Raw genomic sequence first — 22,266 nt, 5'->3', positions numbered from 1 at the left:
GGCTGAGTTGAACTAATATAGCAGTTTCCTGCCTACTTGCCTTTTGCTGTAAACTGTCCTACACTTGGAAGTGCTTATGTTAATCTCTAAACTGTACCTACCTCTTTATACGAAACTGAGCTGTGGGGCTTCCCTGTTCACCCCGTTTTGTTTAACATACTTCATTGTACTCATACTGAGGCTAGCCAAGTAGACTCCTGTAGTATTTCTTGAAAAGGGGAGGGGCAGCATTGTATTTTGTCTGAACTGTCAGACACAGTCTCCTCTTTGTTATTTCTCTGTCCCCTGTTGGGACTCCATCTTTCTTTCTTGTGTAGCTCTGGTTCCTATGCCAGTGCTGGTGCTTCAGCCACCTACCTTAGGTATGGAAAATGTTTACAGGGAGAAATAGGGCAGCAGATCCCCTTAAGAGATTAGGGGGTGGGGTGGTGGGCCAGACACCTGTGCCTGAAGAACAGCTTCAAAGAAGAAACATACTTTTTTTTTTCTAAGAAAAGAGAAGTAAAATGATTGGAAAACACTGAAAATACCCATAACATCAGACTCCATGGAAATCCCTGTATTTACTTTTAATGCTACTACTGTTAGCATTAACAGTATTATTAAAAATAGCAGTTTCAGCAGTTACCATTTATTGAGCAACTGCAACACTTTTTTTTTTGAGATGGAGTTTCATTCTTGTCGCCCAGGCTGGATTGCAATGGTGTGATCTCAGTTTACTGCAACCTCCCGCCTCCTGGGTTCAAGCAGTTCTCCTGTCTCAGCCTCCCAAGTAGCTGGGATTATAGGAGCCTACTACCACACCCAGCTAATTTTTTGTATTTTTAGTAGAGACAGGGATTCATCATGTTGGCAAGGCTGGTCTTGAACTACTGACCTCAGGTGATCTGCCTGCCTTGGCCTCCCAAAGTGCTGGGATTACAGGCGTGAGCCACCATGCCTGGCCTGCAACTGCAACACTTTGTATGAAACCTCTATGACATGTTTTTTCCTAATGCACTGTGTGCATCACCTGATTTCAAGTTAAATTCTTTTGATAAGTTAGATACCATTATTTCAAAGAATAGGAAATTGAGGCACAAAACCAGCCAGGAAATAAAGGCAGGTTTAGGATATGCAACCTGCATGTGAGTTTCCCCAGGAAGTGCAATAAAATAAAACTGAAAATTTAAGCAACATTTTGTATATGTCCAGACCTATGTAAGTTTTAACTGGAGCACTTTATGAAACAGTCTTGTGAATTTCTTACCCCTTTTGAGTATGGAATGTGTGGTAGACCGTTCCTATCATAGTCTTTGCATATTTGCTTAACCATGTTTGATACATTAGATATAAAATTACAGTTTAGATAATTTTATGATTACAAATTTGTTTTTATTTAAGCATACAACAAATGAACCTTCAGACTCTTGAATTGTTTGTTAGTTAACTATTATTTTTGTTAACTAAAATTATTATTTGTTGTTAGTAACTATTAATAGTAACTATTGGTGGTTTATGAAAAACAAGTAAAATATTTAAGGGAAAGATCCCTTAGCATTATAATAAGAATAAAGCCTCACAATTTCTGGATTCAAAATACATTTGTGTAGATCATTTTTTCCTGAAATGTTTACAATTGTAATAATTTTGATTTGTGAGACTTCAAGGATAATGATATTGTAAAATTATTTTAAGATTGTGTTGATATGTTAATTCTTTGTCTTTCTTCTGTCAGTGATTTGAGAAGCAAAATCAAATGATGCACTTTTTGTCAAAATAGCCCTTATATGTTTGCAGAAAATCTATTGTTTAGGTTTTTAAAAATGTATTCAGTAAGTGCCTGTTCTGCATGTAAAGTACTATAATCAGTGTTACTGGAAGATACAGTGAAGATAGATGAAATAACCCTCAGTCTTTAAGGAGTTAACAGTTCATTAAGGGACAATACTGATAAATAGGTAACTGATTCTGGATAGATTATGGTAAGTAATTCAAGAAGAGGTATTAAAAAGTGCCATAGTGGTGTTAAATAGGTGTTTCTGTGAGGAAATTTGAGTGTGTTTATAGGTTAGGTGCAAGGACCCATTGGGGAGCAGGAGAGTGGAGAAAGAAATACAATTAATTGAACCAAGGTAGAGGTGAAGGGCTAGGATCAGAAGTGCAGAATGAGGGTTGACTCTGAAAATGAAAAAAGACTACCCCATTTCTCTAAAACTAGGGAGAAGAAGCAAATAATATACAATGACAAAATTGAAGTGGAAGGGAGAAGCAAAACTGAGCATTGATTCACATCAGATTGCCTCATTTTTCTCATTAAAGTAGTTGAGGTGGTCGCCTGAGAAGAGGGCAGGGATATAGTAATAATAATGGCAGCAGCTACTCTTTTTTGAATTCTTACTGTAGGTGTGTGGCTAGCCACTTTATTATATATACTTTATTGTTAAAATACTCTTAAAGGTTAAGTAGATTTATAAAAAGTATTGATAAGCCTGTTGAGGGTCAGGCTCAAAGAAAATAAATGTGTTAGCATATCCAGCCAACATAGTTATACAGTTGATCCTTGAATAACATGGCTTTGAGCCGCATGGGTTCACTTATATGCAGATATTTTTTCATTAAATGTATTGGATTTTTTTTCCCCCTGAGATAGAGGGAAAAAGACATCAGGTGCCAGGCTGGAGTGCAGTGGCGTGATCTCAGCTTTCTGCAACCTCTGCCTCTTAGGTTCAAGCAGTTCTTCTGCCTCAGCCTCCCTAGTTGCTGGGACTGCAGGCACGTGCCACCATGCCCAGCTAATTTTTGTATTCTTTTAGTAGAGACAGGGTTTCACCATGTTGGCCAGGATGGTCTTGATCTCTTGACCTCGTGATCTGCCCGCCTTGGCCTCACAAAGTGCTGGGATTACAGGCATGAGCCACTGCGCCTGGCAGGTTTTGTCTGTTTGTTTGGTTTTTTTTTTGAGATTTACAACAGTTTGGAAAAACAGATGAACTGTGAAATATTGAGAAATATTGAAAAAATTTAAAAGGTATGTAATGAATGCATAAATATATGTAGATGCTATTTCATTTTATCATTTATTACCATGAAATAGCCACATCTATTAAAATTATAAAAACTTAAAATGTTTCAAAACTTATGCACACAGTCAGAGACCGTATACATGGCACCATTCAGTCTAGAGAAATATAAACAAATGTAAACAACACAGTGTATTAAATTGTAGTTGCATAAAATTAACTGCAGTACCTACTATACTACTGTAATAATTTTGTAGCCACCTCTTGTTGCTATTGCGGTGATCTCAAGTATTGTGAGTATCCATTTAAAATGCTGTGTGACCCTAATCACATCGCAGTGAACAGTTCATCAAGTAAATTGTGTATTGCAGTAAAAAGTGATCTCTCTTTGTTCTTGAGTATTTTGCATCCTGTTTAGTGCAATAACCTAAACCTTAAGTAATACCATAAGACCTATACAAAGACCTATACCACTGGTAGTACTGAAAGTGCTTCCCAAAGCAGAGACAAGACATGACCTTACAGGAAAAATTTGAATTGTACTGTAGATTGAGGTCTGTAGTTGTAGTTGCCCTCCATTTCAAGGTAAGTAAATTAAGTGTAAGGACCATTATTTTAAAAAAAAGAAGAGGAAATGCATGAAGCCATTGCTGCAGCTACACCAGCAGACATGAAAAGCTTGAACTTTTTGCGAAATACTTTTTTATCTCCGGCGCAGTGGCTCATGCCTGTAATCCCAGCTCTTTGGGAGGCTGAGGTGGGCAGATTGCTTGAGCTCAGGAGTTCCAGACCAGCATGGGCAACGTGGTGAAACCTGTCTCTATTAAAAATATAAAAAATGAGCCAGGTGTGGTGGCACACACCTGTAGTCCCAGCTGCTTGGGGGGATAAGCTGGAAGAATCACCTGAGCTTAGGAAGTCAAGGCTATCATAAGCCGAGATCACACCACTGCACTCTAGTCTGGGTGACAGAGTGAGACCCTGTCGCAAAAAAGAAAAATGCAGCTTTTACATGGGGGCAAGATTGCTATAAGAAAGACATACCTTTAGAATCTAATGTGATTTGAGAGGGAGCACAGTCATGATATGACAACTTAAAGGGCAGGTGAAGGATCTAAAGCTGGATAATTTATTGCCAGCAAAGGATGGTTTGATAATTTTAGAAAGATGTTTGGCTTTCAAAATATTAGGATAATCGGAGAAGCAGCTTCTTCCAACCAAGTGGCAGCAGATCTCAAGTTCTCAAATGCCATGAAGAAAATCACTGAAGTCCATCTGTGATGGCTCACACCTGTAATTTCAGTGTTTTTGTAGGCCAAAGTAGGATAATCCACTAAGCCCAAGAGTTTGAGACCAGCCTGGGCACCATAGCTGGACCCCATCTCTACCGGAAAAAAAAAAAAAAAAGAATTAAAAAAAAATCATTGAAGAGAAAAGATATCTGCCTGAACACGTTTTTAATGCAGACAAAAGTGCCCTACTCTGAAAGGGAAAAAAATGCTACAGAGGACATTTATTAGTAAGGAAAGACATGAGCACCAAGATTTAAGGCAGAAAGGAATAGGCTAACAGTACTGTTCTGTGCAGATACAGCCGGGTTTATGATCTGGACAGCCCTATCTATATCCTATTAAAGATTGCTTTTTGCTTTTTACAGCATGGACCCTTTTATGATGTGGGCACTGAAACTAAAGCACATGGTGGAAGAAGGATTGGTAGCATCTAGAAACATTTTTTAGACAAATGAAAAGCAAAACAGTCAGAAATTACAATATATTTTCATAAAGTTATACCAAGTGTGCCTCCCTCTTCCTGCCTCCTCTTCCAGCTTTTTGTCTTCTGCCATTTCTGAGACAGCAAGACCCCTTCTGTTCCTCCCTCTCAGCTGACTCAGCATGAAGACAAGGATGAAGATCTTTGTGATGGTCCACTTCCACTTAATGAGTAGAAAACATATTTTCTCTCACTTAAGATTTTCTTTAGCTTACTTTATTGTAAGAATATAGTATATAATACATATAACATGCAAATAGGTTTGAGTCAACTGTTTATGTTACCAGTATGGCTTCTGGTCAACAGTAGGCTATTAGTACTTGAGTTTTGTGGGAGTCAAATGTTATATGCAGATTTTCAACCGTTTGTGGGGTCGACACCCTAACTCCATTTTTCAGAGTTCAGCTTTATTACCTTTCCATAGCCTAGATCAGCAGTCCAAGCTCAGGAATGAAGAAAATGGAACATTGGATTCTTTTGTCAAAATAATATCCTATCACCAAAAAGGAAAGAGATAGAAGGGAGTGGTAATATTTTTTATAGCATGGTTGTTTGCACAAGGATGCTTACCTTGGAAAAGGTGATATTTCCCCATTCCTCCCTCCCCTCAACCTTTGGTAACTATTCTTTGTTTTCAAGGTTCTTCCATGTTGTAGCATGTATCAGAACTGTATTTTTTATATAATATTCCATTGTATGTATCTACTACATTTTGTTTATACATTTATCTGTTAACGGATAGCTGGATTGTTTTTACCATTTGGCTATTACGAATAATGTTGCAGTGAACTTTGGTGTACAAGTATCTGTTTGAGTCCCAGTTTTCAATTCTTTGGGATATATACATAGGAGTAGAATTGCTGGGTAAAACAAAACACAAACTTACTATCATACCGTTTGCGAGGTCAGAGTCCTAAAATCAGAGTGTTGTAAGTGCTTTATTTTTTCTGGAGGCCTCATGGAAAGTCCATTTTCTTCTCTTTTCCAGCTTCTAGAGACTGCTTGCACTCCTTGGCTTGTGGCCCCTTCCTCCATCTTCAAAGCCAGATGTATAGCATCATCAAGTCTGTTTCCCTCCCTCCCTTTCCTGGCTCCCTCCTCCCCTCAACCCTGCTTCCATCATCATATTTCCTTCTCTGACTCTCCTGTCCCTATCTTTTGTTTAAAGGACACTTATTATCCTGAACTTCATTGGATTTGCAAAATTCCTTTTGCCGTGTAAGGTAACAAATTCACAGCTTCCAGGGATTAGGATGATTATTAGGCCTATCTTTGATGGGCTGTTGTTCTGCTTACCACAGGATTTTCTCCTAAGTTAAACCTGATCAACTCTATTTTAGATGATAGATGGAAAACTAAAGAAGTTGTTTAAAGTTTTACAAGGCTTGGTAGGAAAAACTAAAGCAACTATTTTGATATAAAGAAATATTGACGGGAAAAGGAATATTGGACAAATATTAAAGTTTTGCTCACTTTTAGTGCAAAGGGAAGACCTGTTTCATCAGTACTCCTGACACATGATTATCTACCCTGTGCCTGGCTTCATGCACTGACACAGAACACAGTACTTTCTGTTACCTGTTCTCTGGTTATACAACTCAGTTTTCTATACTCTTTTGAATTTTACCCTTAGGAGTTGAGTTCCTCATCTTTTAAGAACTTAAAGCTCTTCTGGAAGTCATTGTCACATTTTAAGTCTTTTCCATTCAACAATTTATTACAAATTGATTTATTATAAAGTAGTAATTTTTTATAAAACAGTTTGTTATAATTTGTACTAGAATGTGATGATAGTGGCTAGCATTTATTAAGTATTTACTGGATGATTTAAACATTTTCTATAGATTATTTCATTTAATTCTTACAAAAAACCTCATGAAACATTGTTTTTCTCTTTTTATAGATAAGGAAATTGAGGCTCAGAGATGTGTACACTTGCTGAAGGTCACCCAGATAGCTATAAATGGGAGTAGAACCATTTTTTTTTTTGAGATGGAATTTCGCTCTTGTCCAGGTGGGAGTGCAATGGCATAATCTTGGCTCACCACAACCTCTGCCTCTCAGGTTCAACTGATTCTCCTGCCTCAGCCTCCTGAGTAGCTGGGATTATAGGCATGTACCACCATGCCCAACTAATTTTGTATTTTTTAAGTAGAGATGGGTTTTCTCCATGCTGGTCAGGCTGGCCTTGAACTCCCAACCTCAGATGATCTGCCTGCATTAGCCTCCCAAAATGATGGGATTAGAGGTGTGAGCCCAGCCCAGAACCATTCTTTTACCGTTGAGCTATGTTACTTCCTTTTTTTTTTTTTTTTTTGAGATGGAGTCTTACTCTGTTGCCCAGGCTGGAGTATAGTAGCATGATCTCAGCTCACTGCAACCTTAGGCTCCTGGGTTCAGGCAAGTCTCCTGCCTCAGCCTCCCAAGTAGCCAGGATTATAGGTATGTGTCACCATGCCCAGTTAATTTTTGTATTTTTAATAGAGACTGGGTTTCACCATGTTGGCCAGCCTGATCTCGAATTCCTGGCCTCAAGTGATCTACCTCAGCCTCCCAAAGTGCTGGGATTACAGGCGTGAGCCACTGTCCCTGGCCTGTTGTTTCTTTTTGTCTCCAATGGGCAAGATACAGTACTATATTCAGTAACACCACTGAAGTTGAATAAGATACAAAAATTTATTTTGTTCTCAATAAATTTATCTTATAGAGAAAACATATGAAAATGTAATAAAACAGAAATTGAGAAGATTCTTGAGAAGTATATGTGAATCCATAAAATTCAGTGTGGGGGAAAAGTGTTTCTAGTTGAGAGAATCAGAGAAGGCTTTGGAGAAGGTCTGAAACTGTATCTTACAGGCTGGGTAGGGTTTAAGTTGTGATGATGCTAGGCAATTTATGTTCAGCATGAAGAAACAGTCAGAGCTGAGATGGGGGAAGAAATCTGTCCTAATGTCTCTAATTCCTTCAGAAGCTTTTTATTATGTCATCTGATTTCTAGATCCTTTATCTTTTAGTCATTCACAGAATTAGACAGTATTCCAGTTCTTCAGACTTTATTGTAGCCATTGCCATTACCTTCTACTTATTGTCCTTGAAAACTTACTGTTGGCTTATTATAATTTTTTTATAATGAAGATAAAAAGAATAGATATTTAAATATATTTTAATATAAATGTTAATATATTTAATATAAAATTTTCTGATATTTGTTTTGAAATATAAAAAATTGTTTTCTTTTAAAGCAACTGACTCATCTGTTATAATGACTTTACAGTCAGTCAATTAACCATCTTTTTTCATCTGAATTGTGATAGATCCAAGGCTTCCCTGTCCTGTCCTTTTTCACTTGCTTTTTGCATTCAAATTGAAATGAGAGAGTTCCCTGATCCCCCTCGCTGGATTTGTGACAGGGAGTGGCTCATATATTTGGCTGCCACATGCTCAAACCTCTTATGGGAAGGGAAGCACTTAGACTGGCAGGTACAGGAGCTAGGTGAGCACTTTTGGGGCTCCAGCCAAATGATAGTGCCTAGGGGTGGGTGTCTGCAACTACTGAAGGCCAAGTGAGCACATGTTTGTGTGCTGTTTTAGCCTTGCCATCCACAGTCAGCTTAAGTGTTAGCTCAGTGACCCTCTTGGTACCCAAGTCCTTGCACAGCATCCAGGAAGAATCAGGTCACACATGGACTTGAAGGATGAATTCGGGGGTTTGTTGAATGGTGGAGGTGGCTTTTAGCAGGATGGATGGGGAATTGGAAGGGGAATGGAATGGGAAGATGATCTTCCCCTGGAATTTGTCTGTCCAGCGGCCGATCTCTTCTTCTATCGCCCCCAGCCGAACTCTGAACATTTGGACATTCCTTCTCTTCTCTCTGCCACACCATTCTGCCATTCTTCTGTTCTTCTGTTCATGTCCTCTGGATCCTGGGGTCTGGGGTTATATGGGGACACGATAGCGGGGCATGGCAGGCCAAAAAGCAACCTCGGGGCATGAAAACAGGGATGCCTGTTCGCATTTAGGACCATGTGTTTCCAGGCTTGAGGTTGTGGCTTTTGCTGGGGAACCACCCTCTTCTACCCAGTATTTCCCTACTATTCATATCAAAAGGATTTTTCCCCCAGGATACTATCACGATATTTCAGGCAAATGAAAAGTCCGAAGAAATTTATTAATGTAACCTAATATACATTTATGGGTAGTATTCCAAAAATGTTGCCATCCAAAGTTCCTAATAACCAGTGATGGTATTAGTTCTGTGGGATTTTACTAATGTTAGGGCTGGTATTAGGACATTATATTCATAAAAGAGCATGATCAGACATCATTTTTTCTGAGATGAAGAGAAAGGATCCTGAAAGACCAGAGTACCAGTGAATATACTTGCTATACTTCATAGTAATTTAACAACTTGATGCCTTGAACCAGCACTAGTTTTGGAAATAATTTCCAGGTAAAATACCAGTGTTTTCCAGAGAAGCCTCGAAACAGGCCTCAAATATAGTTCTTGTTAAACCAGAATGGAGCATTTGCAAATTTTAGACACTTAAGGACTATTCTCCTTTTGAACTCACATTTATCCAGAGGCCATTTTTTAATATTCTTATTGCTTTTATTATCTTAAAATTTATTACATATTTTATTGTGTAGACTACATTATGCACTGGGCCAAGCTGCTCTTATAAGCCTGTGAGTAGAAATACTAATTTTTGGGGGGGTACCTTCATAGTGAATTTTTAAATAGTGGGTTATTGAAAGTGGCTGGAGCATTTCCAGAGAGCCTCAGGAGCTCAGTGAAGGATCTTGGTGGTTTAGAAGCAAATATCAAACACCCGTAGACCTCCTTCTAGTGTTTGGTTTGACAGATGTCATTTACAGGATATGGCTTCTACGAGATTCTAATGGGTACATATTGGGAAACTTGCCCTGGCTTTGCCCGCTAGTGCACATGGGGATTTTAAAATTTTAGGTTAGGGTTGGGGGTCAAGGGAGAGGGGTGCTATAATTACTGAAGCTATGCGAATAGGAAGTAACATCTAAATTAAGATTATACTTTTGTTAAATGACTGAGCAATTTATCTTTTTGCTGTGAGATAACTCAGTAACAAATTTAGAATTTTAAAGGTAGTATCCATTTTTGTTCATTACTAATAGAAGTTCAGAACATTGAAGAGAGGATTTGTTTCTAAAAGGCTGCTTTAGGCACAGATTATTAGAGATTGTCTATAATTTTCTCCCGTCTCCCTTAGAGAGCAGCTCAGTTTTATGTCATATTACTTTTTTCATTATTTCCCTAACAGATATTAAAGAATTTTTGGTATAAAATAATTTTCCAGCCATGTTATACTTTACATCTTGCTGGAAGCCAAAAACTAGACTCCATTATTCTTTCAATTAGATCCATTACATAGCATACTGGCCTAGAGCAGTGGCAGTAGAAGCTAGGGGTCAAATTTAATGAGCCATTGAAGAGAAGAGGAGAAGAGATTGAGAGGGAGTATTAAAAAAAAGAAGGAAGGAAGGAAGGAAAGGGACTAATTTAAAATGAATACTTGTATTTGGCTTGGGGCTGGGAGAGATGTGGTACCATTCTCTAAGTAGGAGCTGTACTGTTGGGGAGCAGACTTGACAGTGAGGTGATGAAACATTTCACTTCTGAAAATGTTGCACTTGGGGTGCCTTGTGGTGCTTGCAGGTGAAGATGTGGGCGATTGAAGATAGAGATAGGTTCCTGAGGAGAGGTGTGAGAGTCCTTAACAGGGAGATACTGCTGGGAAGAAAGTGGAATCAGCTAAGAGGACCATGGACGGATCTCTTCTTAGGTGGTAAAAGGGGTGGCAGAGGAAGAGGAGCCCGTGTATTCATTGTCTGGTAGGATGGACATTGGCTGCATGTGGCTATTTAAATTTAAATTTAATGAAAAATTCAATTCCTCAATCATACTAACCACATTTCTAGTGTTCAGTAGCCACGTGTAGTTAGTGGCTACCATATTGGCCAGTATATATAGTAGAACATTTCCATTATCACAGAAAGGTCTATTGGACAGTACTTAAGTAGATTAAGAAATAACAACCATGGAGATCAGATGTGAATCAGACCAGTGAGCTTGGGAGTTAGCATTCAATGTGGTCAATTCCTGCCATCAGAGGCTTAAAATGTGACCCTTGAATTTGACAATTAGTAGTTTACTGTGGGCCTTTTAGAATTTTTAGTTAAGTGGTTTGGAAAGAAATTGCTGTGGTTAGAAAGTGAATGCTTGTGGAAAGGGAATGATGAATGTAGGCAACTCTTTTAATGGATGCTCTATATGGGGCTGTGTATGACAGTGGTTAAGAGCTCAGACCCCGAAATCAAACCACGTGGATTCGTATCTTGCTCCTTTCACTTACTAGTTATTTTACCTTGGGGAAGTTACTTTTCTCATGTCAGAGTTTTTCCTAGCTGTAAGATGGAGATAAATAATAATCCATCTCATAGTAGTGATGTATACATGGAAAGCAAGTAGATATGTGGCTGAGTCCATGCACCATCAGTGTTTGCAGTCTATTAGGAGGAAGAGGAGGAGGATAGAGAAGGAAAGAATGGGAGGGGAGGTTAGAAGAGCCTCCTAGTGAAGCAATTTGAATATGTTTAGATGCTAAGGGAGAAGAGCCAGTGTGGGAGGGGAGTGACAAAGAACAGATGATGTAGCCATAAAAAGGAATGAGATCATGTCCTTTGCAGGGACAATGATGAGGCTGGAAGCCATCATCCTCAGCAAACTAAAACAGGAACAGAAAACCAAACACCGCATTTTCTTACTCATAAGTGGGAGTTGAACAATGAGAACACATGGACATGGGGAGGGGAATAACACACACCAGGGCCTGTTGAGGGGTGTGGGTCGAGGGGAGGGAACTTAGAGGAAGGGGTCAATAGGTGCAGCAAACCACCACGGCACACGTATACCTGTGTAACAAACCTGCACGTTCTACACATGCATCCCTGAACTTAAATAAGAAAGAACAGATGAGTCAGGGATCAATTTTTGAGGAGAGGGGAGGTATTGGGTTTCAGAGCAACTGGTGGTTGAAGTGGCCTAAAGATTCCTTTTCTTTTGTTTTTTTAGGTGAGATGGGAGATCGAAAGAGGTAAAGACAGATTCAGATAGTTAAGTAGAAGGGAATGTAAGAAAGCAGTCTAGAGAGGATTAGGAACAGTCAATTAGGGATTTCGATGCGATACAAGGAAAACAAAACTGGGAATAGAGTGCGATAAAGAAGTCTAGGATTAAAATAAACAACATAAGCAGGATTTGTAGCAAAGTGTCATAATCTAAGCTAGAAATGCTGACATCAGATAAACTCAGAAGGTAAGGAGCATTCATTGTGTTATTTATGTTCAAAATTTAAGTTATTTCAAAAAGGCAGTCTGGACAGCTGGTAAGTCATAAGACATCTATTTTTCTACAATTAAGAATAAAGTTAAGAGCCTGGCACAGTGGCTCACACCTGTAATCCCAACACTTTGGGACACTGAGGCATGAGGATTCCTTGCGCCCAGGAGTTCAAGACTAGCATGGGCAACATAGTGAGACCCTCATCTCTACCAAAAAAAAAAAAAAAAAAGAACCTTAAAAAAATGAACTAGGCATGGTGGCACATGTCTGTGGTCTCAGCTTCTTGGGAGGCTAAGATAAGGAGGATCGCTTGAGTCTAGGAGGTCAAGGCTGCAGTGAAGCATGATCACGCCACTGCACTCCAGCCTGGGTGACAGAGTAAGACCCTGGATTAAAAACAAAAGAATAATGTTGATGAAAATCTGTTTTAACTGAGCTTTTCATTCAGATAGACTTAACAATTTTAACAAACAGCTACCTATAGAAATCTTGTAATGTGTCTCTGATAGTGCATTCATCTCTAAGGTAATGTTTAAAAGCAATTTTAAAAACAATACACATACTTTTACTTAGGACGTAAGGGATATACAATACAATCATTACAATCAAGTACAATCACTGTGGAGATTTTTAGCAGATATGTAATACCCATCCATTCTATAGATCAGCAGTCCCCAACCTTTTTGGTACCAGTGACCAGTTTTGTGGAAGATAATTTTTCCATGGACAGCGGATAGGGGATGGTTTGGGGATTAAACTATTTTACCTCAGATCATCAGGCATTAGTTAGATTTTCATAAGGAGCACACCACTTAGATCCCTAACCTACACAGTTCGCAATACGGTTCATGCACCTATGAGACTCTAGTGCCACTGCTGATCCAACAGGAGGCAATGCTCAGGCAATAACGCTCACTAGCCTGCCACTCACCTCCTGCTCTGCAGCCCTGTTTCTAGCAGGCCACAGACAGGTAGCAGTCTTCGACCCAGGGGTTGAAGACTTCTGCTGTAAATGATCTATGTCATGAATTTTGATTATGCTTCTTACTTTTGTAGGGGCTTAGAATCTTTCTGTGATTCTCTTTCTGTGATAAGTGCTTCTCTTTCTGGAATTCCATTATCCCAGATTCTTCCCATTTTATGGCAGCTCAGATGGAAGAAACTCTCTCCACACAAACGTGCTAAAAAATTAGCAGTAGCTAAGTTTTCCTAAAAGATCTTTTAGCTGTTGTTTATGTCCTACGTTAGCTTGACTTTCTGTGAACTCCATTTGGAATGTGTCCTTGCTTATCAAGGTGATGTAGTGATGGGCACAGATACTGTTATTATTTCCTATAGGGTATCTGAAGTTTAGGCTATTGGTAATTTTGCCTTGACTGCCTTAAATTTACTTATAAGTAGAAATATGTGAATAATGTACTTTTCCTCTTTATTGTATAGGTTTAATTGAAGTAGTAGTATATCACTTCCATTACACGTTAAAATGTAGTATAGTACTATCTTTAAAAAAACTACCGAGTGATGAAAAATAGCCTTCACAAACTCATGTTCCAAAATCTGTCAGTAAGAAATTGTCAATTTTATTTTCATAGGCAGTTCCAACAGGAGTGCATTTCATAGCAGATCATAAACAGCCACTTATAAGATGAGGCTGGCTGCTATAGGGAAGTAAGCCAGTAGAACAGAAACGGTCAGATTTGTACCAGAACTGCAGATTATCTTTTTTAAATTGAGATGAAATGAATAACATAAAATTAGCTCTTTTAAAATGAACAATTCAGTGGCATTTAGTATATTCACAGTGTTGTGCAGCTACCACTCTACCCAGTTCCAAAACGTTTTAGTCACCCCCAAAGGAAAGTATACCCCTTGAGTAGTTGCTCTCCATTTTCCCCTCTCCTCAGCCCCTGACAACCACCAACATATAGTTTGTCTCTATCAATTTACCTATTCTATGTAGTTCATATAAGTGAAATCATACAGTATGTGACCTTTTGTGTCAGGCTTCTTTAACTTAGCTTAATGTTTTCAAAGTTCATTCATGTAATAGCATATTATCAGTACTCATTCCTTCTAAGGCTAAATGATATTCTGTCATACAGATAGACCACAATTTGTTGGTATCTGTTTGTCTCTCGATGGACATTTGAGTTGTTTCCACTCTCTTTGGCTCTCGTGAATAATGCTGCTGTGAACATTTACACAGATTCATCATTTGAATACTTGTTTTCATTTCTTTTGGGTATATAGTCGTGCATCACATCAGGGATACATTCTGAGAAATGCACCATTGTATGAACATCATAGAGTATGTTTCATAAACCAAGATGGTGTAGCCTGTGACACACCTAGGTTATGTGATACAGCCTGTTTCTCCCAGGCAACAAATCTGTACAGTTAGTATACTGAATACTCTATGCAATTGTAATTCCATGATATTTACATATCTAAACATAGAAAAGGTACAGTAAAAATAGAGTATTAAAATCATATGGTACTATTGTTGCTGGATGGAAATGTCTTTATATGTTACATGACCGTATGTCTAGTAGTGAAGTTCGTCGGTCCACTTTTTGACAGTTCTTCAAAAAGTTAAACATGGAATTACCGCTAAATTTTTTCCATAGCATTTGAACCATTTTATATTTCCACAGTCAGTGAAGAAGGATTCTAATTTCTCTGCATCCCTGCCAACACTTTTCTTTTTTTAAAAAATATTACAGCCGTTTTAATGGGGTTAGATAATATACAAAAGTAGCAACTCTTCATTCATTTTCCCAGGAAATAAGAATAATAGAAACTGAAACCTCCTTCTTTTTTCCAGTGTTTTTGTGTATTTTCCTCTATCTTATTGTCAAATTGTCTTGTAATAATGAAATGAGAATGAGCGATAATAAGTTGTGTTTACGTCTAAGCAGCTAGATGTTTCACTTCTCTCACCTTGGTTGTTTGTGTCTTACTCTTAACCTGAACTACCTGTATCACCGCATCTTTTAAATCTTAGCCACACTAAATCTCTCAGAACTCTTTGTACCTTCCTTAGAGCAAGTCTTCGTTGCTTGGCTTGAGGGCAGTGACAGTACCTTATTCTTTTTTGTGTTCTACCTTCTACTATCTTTTCATAGGCATCTTTTTTTTTCTTTTTTTATAGGGCTTGTCTTTTGTATTACTTATTTGCTTGCCTGCCACCTAGACCTAACTGTTAGTTCCTTGTGGTATGGGAATATGACTTATCTTTGTAACTCAAGGACCTAACAGGGTATTTAAAATTCTTAGATTTTATTTTTTAACTCGGCCATAGTGTCTTCTACTTTTGGTATAGAAATGCTTGGTATTTTCTTCCCCAACTTAACCTTTTCCAATTAATTCCATCTCATCGTCTTACGATTCACCTGAACTGTTGCCTCCGGGAAGCTTCCCTGACATTGCCTTCTCCCATTCCCCTTAAAGTCTCCTTTTAATGTTGTTGTCAATAGCCTATGTGGTATCTGTTCTATCCTTTACACATTGTATATACTTTTTTATGAATATGGAATTTATAAATGCAAGACTTGTGCACCCCAGCCAGACTCCCTATCCCCTTTCCTCTTTATTTTTCCATAGCATTTATTTCTATCTAATATTCAGTATTTTGTCATTTTTATTATCCATTTCCCCACTAGAATGTAAGCTTCATGAAGGACATTATTTTTGTCTGTCTTCACTGCTGTGTTTCTGGCACCTAGAACAGTGCTTGCTGTACAGTATATGCTCAATAAGTATTTTTTAAATGAATGAATAAATGAATGAATAGGTCTGAGAACTACTTAAGAGCAAGGACTGTCGTGTATTCATTTTTATGACCTCAGCATCTAGAATATAAATGCTCAATAAATATTTATTGGATGCAGCATTTGTTTTTACAGCAGCACGGAAAACATACATCATGTTTTCTGTATGATATTCTTGGTTCTCATTTGTTGTTGTTGTTTATTCCTAAATAGTTATATAAAAACAGAAAATGCACCTAAGCAAAAATAATTGTTTAATTCAAAAGAGGAGATGATTCAGTCATAACTCTTATGTATACAGGCATAACAATATTATCCAAAGCCATTTCTTATAAAGGTAAAACTATTCAAGTGAAGAGAAATTTCCACTGAACTGTAAACATGAACACATCTATTGGCCAAGATTTAAGAAAACAGTTGAATATTTTTATATTCATATTTCAAAATACTGCATTGGAGTATTTTAAAGGTTGTATAGGGTGTCAGGTGAGTTTTGATTCACAAGAAGAGATTACATACACATCAAGTTAGATTAAGTTCCCAATAAGCCAATGATGCTAAGTATTATTGGGAGGGAAAGTCTTTCAAAACAGGTATACTATGCTTAATGTAGTTTCCCTTGCCCCATGCAAGTAGGGTCATATCAGATCAGAGAATAGAAAGAGCACCTTGCCATTTTACATATTCAGGATTTTGGTCTTCGTTGAGAATGAATCTGTTTTGTTCTTTTGTTGGAAATGGGCTATTTACAGATATTTTTCAGGGTTTGAGAAAACTCAGTTCTCTGCAACCAACTTTCCTACTCTGATTTAATTCTGTTTTGACATCTGTGTGATTCTGGCACTTGGTCTGAGACCTGCAGTAACAAATGAATTTACATGCATTTAGCTAAAGAAGCTGGGGAACTGACATTGCAAAAGTTTTTTTTCTTTTTAGTGTCATGATTTCCTTCAGAGATAGCTAGGAAGAGATTACTAAAATGTATTATCTGTGTTAGGCCAGGCATGGTGGCTTGTGCCCTGTAATCCCAGCACTTTGAAGACCAAGGTGGGAGGATCACCTGAGGTCGGGAGTTTGAGACCAGCCTGACCAACATGGAGAAACCCCATCTCTACTAAAAATACAAAATTAGCTGGGCATGGTTGGTGCATGCCTGTAATCCCAGCTACTCCAGAGGCTGAGGCAGGAGAATCTCTTAAACCTGGGTGGCAGAAGTTGTGGTGAGGTGAGATTGCACCATTGCACTCCAGCCTGGGCAACAAAGGTGAAACTGCCTCAAAAAAAAAAAAAGAAAAAACAAAAAGTGTATTAGCTGTGTTTTAATTTCTGGGCTCGAAGGGTTGATCTGTTTTGAAACTATTAATGTTGACCGAGCATGGTGGCTCACACCTGTAATCCCAGCACTTTGGGAGACTGAAGAGGGTGGAAGGTCAGGGGTTCTAGACCAGCCCAACCAACATGATTAAACCCCATCTCTACTAAAAATATAAAATTAACCAGGTGTGGTGGTGCATGCCTGTAATCCCAGCTACTTGGGAGGCTGAGGCAGGGGAATCGCTTGAACCTGGGAGGCAGAGGTTGCAGTGAGCCAAGATTGTACACTGTACTCCAGCCTGGACAACAAAAACGAAACTCCATCTCAAAAAAAAAATAAAGGAAACTATTAATGTTATATCTTTAGTGATGATTAAATGTCCTATAGGAGTTTAATTTGGAGTTAAGATTTGGGAAATATTATTTATAGTTAGGCTGGCCCTTAAAGTCTTCTTGAAGGAAGTAGATAACAGGGTGTATGTTGCGTAGTGACTAGGACTTTTAAAGCTAGAGAGGAGGGTGAAGGATATCTGCATTTTCATCCTATTTGAGGGTTTCACCTTAGCTTTCTCCCTGACTGTTCTGTTCTCCCTCCCCTCTCTTCTTTTTTCCTACTTTCCCTAATGGGTTATGTTTCTTCTCTCATTTATACATTTTAAAATAAACTGTTCTTAGGATACAAATTTCCGTTCTCATTTGTGGAAGAATGACAACAGGAATAGGATAAAGGAGAGGACTGTCCTCCCACCACAAACATAAGTGTATACCTGGGCAGAATTCAGACAGCAGCAGAAGTGTGTCTCTTTTAAGAGACTGGAGATTGATTGCTTTGGAGATGACATCGAAGGATAAATTGAAAGGGTGCCCATTTTAAGAAAATTTTAGTGATAAAAATTTAAGTTGTTATCACAACTTAATACTCATGGTAGAAAATTTGAAAAATATAGAATAATGTATTCACTATTAACATTTTGATGCATTTCCTATTTGAAGACATTTTTTGCTGAAGTTGTCTTTTTTAAATGTAGTAATATTTCTCATGGGCTATAAAATTCGATTTGATTCCCTTTTAAAAACTTTATTTTAATGTAAAAGAAATGTAGTAGGCCGGGCGCGGTGGCTCAAGCCTGTAATCCCAGCACTTTGGGAGGCGGAGGCGGGTGGATCACGAGGTCAAGAGATCGAGACCATTCTGGTCAACATGGTGAAACCCCGTCTCTATTAAAAGTACAAAAATTAGCTGGGCATGGTGGCGCGTGCCTGTAATCCCAGCTACTCGGGAGGCTGAGGCAGGAGAATTGCCTGAACCCAGGAGGCAGAGGTTGCGGTGAGCCGAGATCGCGCCATTGCACTCCGGCCTGGGTAACAAGAGCGAAACTCCGTCTCAAAAAAAAAAAAAAAAGAAATGTAGTAGAAGTAACTAGCTGTGAGGTGGATACCAAAGGCCCAGAATTCTACTACTTTGTCTTCTTACGTCCCCTTATGAGCCTGATCATGGCCTCAATTACTAATTTATCACTTAGCTAATATTTGTGAATGAGCATTGAATTGGAGTCCTTGGTCATTGGATGGTATAGTAGAAAGAGCAATTAGGAGAGAGCTGGGGGTGGGGGTGGTAGACAGATGGATGGAAGGCTTGGAATTTCAGTCTAAGCTCAATTAGTATCCAGCTTTGTTGTTTCATTGAAAGTATTTCTTATATTAGCAAAATTTTCATATTTGTAAAACAAGGAGCTTGGTTAGTTCTTTTTAATGTCCCTTTCAGCTTTACCATTTCCAAAATGTGAAATAAATAGAATCATATGGATGTACCCTTTCAGTCTGGCTGCTTTTACTTAGTATAGTGGGCTTGAGATTTATATTCATCTGTGTCATGTGTATTTTAGCTCAATTTTATTTCCTCTCTCACTCCTACAAAATGTTGAGGAAGTACCAGATATGTTTTTGTAGTAAGCAGAAGGCATAGATTATTGCTTTGGGGTTAGAGAGTTGGGAAACATGAAAGAAAGTAGCATTTGAGCTAAGCACCGAAAGACGTTTAAATGCCTGAATCCTGTGCAAAGCTGAGTAATATGAACTGTTCATGAAGGAAGGAAACCTTTGCCTGTTAGATCCTTGACGGCTGGCTGTGAAAAGAGAAACAGAACTTTCTGGGAGATGAGGACTCACCAATGCTTGGACTTAGTATAAATCTAACTGTCTCTCAGCTGGCTCTTCACTGTCACTGGTGTTATCCTTGGATTCACCTCTGATTTATTCCCTATCACAGTTTTCATTGCATATTTCTAATCTTTTCTATTTCTGTTTTGCTCTTTCGTTTTCTGAAAATATCCGCCTTTTGATTACTGAAAAAACTGTAGCTGGCTGATTTGAGCCTCACCACTTCTCTCTTCAGTACTTTACATTTTCCTGGTTTTACCTGCCTTCTCCTTTTCCTTTGCATCTAACAAAGAAATACCTCTTTCCCCACACCACCCCCATTATTTGAATTCTCCTTTTCTCATATCCTTCAGGTTCCTGCCCTGTCTTTTAACCTGCTGTTGTTCTAATCTTTTCAGCATATCCCTTCCCATAGACTGTTTCGGTCTTTAAATGTGTTTAGGTTTCATCATTCCCAAGTCTTTCCTTCCAACCTATCTACCCCTTTGAATTATCATCCTCACATGCTCCCACCAATGCCTGACTTATGAAAGAAACCATCCTCACTCACCACCTTGACTTTATTGTTACCTCTTTTTCCTTTATTCCTTGCAATCTGGATGTATATCGAAAATTTTATTGCTTGATTTTTTACGGTTGATTCTTTTATGATTTTATGCAAAAATAATTGTAAAAACTTGTATGTAAACATGAATTTAGTGTTTGAGCACTCATATGTCTACCACTGCAGCCATGAAGTAGAATGTTACCATTTCTCAGAAGGCCTCTGGAGGCCCACCCTGACCATATTCCATTCTTCTACCACAAATATAACCAGTATCCTGAAGTTAGCGTTAATGGTGACATCGCTTTTCATTCAAAATAGTTTTCCATCTACATATTTATCCTCAAATGACACATTACTTAGATTTCCCTGTTTCCGTAATGTAAATTGAATCATATTGTACCGTGGATATTTTATTACTGGTTTCTTTTGCTCAACATGATGTGTTTGAGATTCATCCACGTTAGTGTGTATACCTATAATTCATTTTCACTCGATATAATATCCCATTATATGACTAGATCAGAATGTTTCTGTTTATTCCATTATTGATGGACGTTTGGGTTATTTCTAGGCTTTTGCTATTACAAATAATACTGGTATAAATGATTTCGTACTTATCTCTTGATACATATATTTGAAAAAGTCTCTGGAGTATCTTCCTTCTTTCTTTTCTTTTCTTTTTTTTTTTTGACAGAGTACCGCTCTGCCACCCAGGCTGGAGTGCAGTGTCGTGGTCTTGGCTTGCTGCAACCTCTGCATCCTAGGTTCAAGCAGTTCTCCTCCCTCAGCCTCCCTAGTAGCTGGGATTACAGGCATCCACCATCATGCCCTATTGATTTTTGTATTTTTACTAGAAACGGTGTTTCACCACGTTGGCCAGGCTGGTCTCAAACTCCTGACTTCAGGTGATCCACCCGCCTCGGCCTCGCAAAGTGCTGGGATTACAGGCGTGAGCCACCTCGTCCAGAGTATTTTCTTAATAGTGTTATTGCTGAACTTGTTGCTAATGTTACTTAGTACTGCCAGCCAGTTTTCCAAAGCATTTGTACTGGTTTATACTGCTACCAAAATTACAGTCTTCCCAAACTTGATATTAACCAACTTTTTAATTTTAGCCATTTTATCAGGTGTAAAATGGTATCTCATTGGAGTTTTAATTTTCATTTTCCTAGTTTCCAAACAGATTAAACATCTTTCTGTGTTTATGGGCCATCTGTGTTTCTTCCTTTATTAAATTCCTATTCATTTATTTTACCTATTTTTTTCTGTTGGGTTGACTTTTTCTTACTGACTCAGGAATTCTTTTTGTATTCTGAATACTGATCCTTCGTTGTTTGTATGGATTGTAAATACTTTCTTTTTTTTAATTCACTTTATATACCCCTTTGATGAACTTTTAAAGTAGTTAAATTTATGTGTTTTCATCTTTTGGGTCTTGATAAATAAATTTTTCACTTTCCCAAGGTTAGAATGATATTCTCTTATATTGTCTTCTAAGAATGTTACAGTTTTACATTTCACATTTTGGCTTTTAATCCTTCTGAAATTTTTTCTTTCTTTCTTTTTAGTATAGTGTAATGTGCCTGGTTTTCTTTTTTTCCAAATATATACCCAGCTACCTCTTTATTGAAAACTCCACCGTCTCCTCATTTATCAGTCGTGTTTCATCCTTTCCTCACCTCTGTCATGTTTCGTGTTCATAGGTGTGTGTACCTCTGTCTCTAGACTCTGTTAATATCTTGATAATCCACATCTCCACATTTTAAAGAACATCCTGGCCCATGCCATTCTGTGTAAATTTTAGAATCAACTTGTTAAGTTCTACCCCTCTGCTCCAAAAAAAAGACAAAGAGAAAATAACTTGTTGAGATTTTGATATGAAGTTACTTTGAATCTATAGGTCAGTTTGATCTTTATAATATTGAGCTGGCATCTGTCTGTACAACTGTCATAATAACTGCACATTTTTAATTCTTACTATTTTTCACTATATTGCTCAGGCTGGTGTCAAACTCCTGACCTCTCAAATCTCTGGGATTATAGGTGCGAGCCTCCATGCCCAGCCATGTCTTTGTTTTTTAATAAAGTTTTATAATTTTCTGCCGATGGAACTTGCTATATTTTGATAGATTTATTTTCAGGACTTTATTTCTTTTAAGTGTTTTTAAATAAAATCTTTAAAAATCGTTTTCATTTGGAATATGCAAAGACAATTTTATTTATTTATTTATTTTTTAGACAGGGTCTCACTTTGTTGCCCACACTGGAGTGCATTGGCTCTATCACGGCTCACTACAGCCTCAACTTCCCATAGCTCAGGT

The 22,266-nt window shown here is 38.1% G+C and overlaps 1 protein-coding gene across 5 annotated transcripts in view; it reads left to right on the top strand.

Moving 5' to 3' along the window:
* The window catches only part of POU2F1 (POU class 2 homeobox 1), a 181,033-nt gene that overhangs the window by 106,117 nt on the left and 52,650 nt on the right, over positions 1-22,266 (top strand). The gene's annotated exons all lie outside the window — the stretch shown is intronic.

The sequence above is a fragment of the Callithrix jacchus genome, chromosome 18 (assembly GCF_049354715.1).
Source record: "Callithrix jacchus isolate 240 chromosome 18, calJac240_pri, whole genome shotgun sequence".
Classification (NCBI taxonomy): domain Eukaryota; kingdom Metazoa; phylum Chordata; class Mammalia; order Primates; family Cebidae; genus Callithrix; species Callithrix jacchus.
The sequence above is the reverse complement of the archived record's forward strand: the minus strand, read 5'-3'. Positions and strand labels throughout refer to the sequence as shown.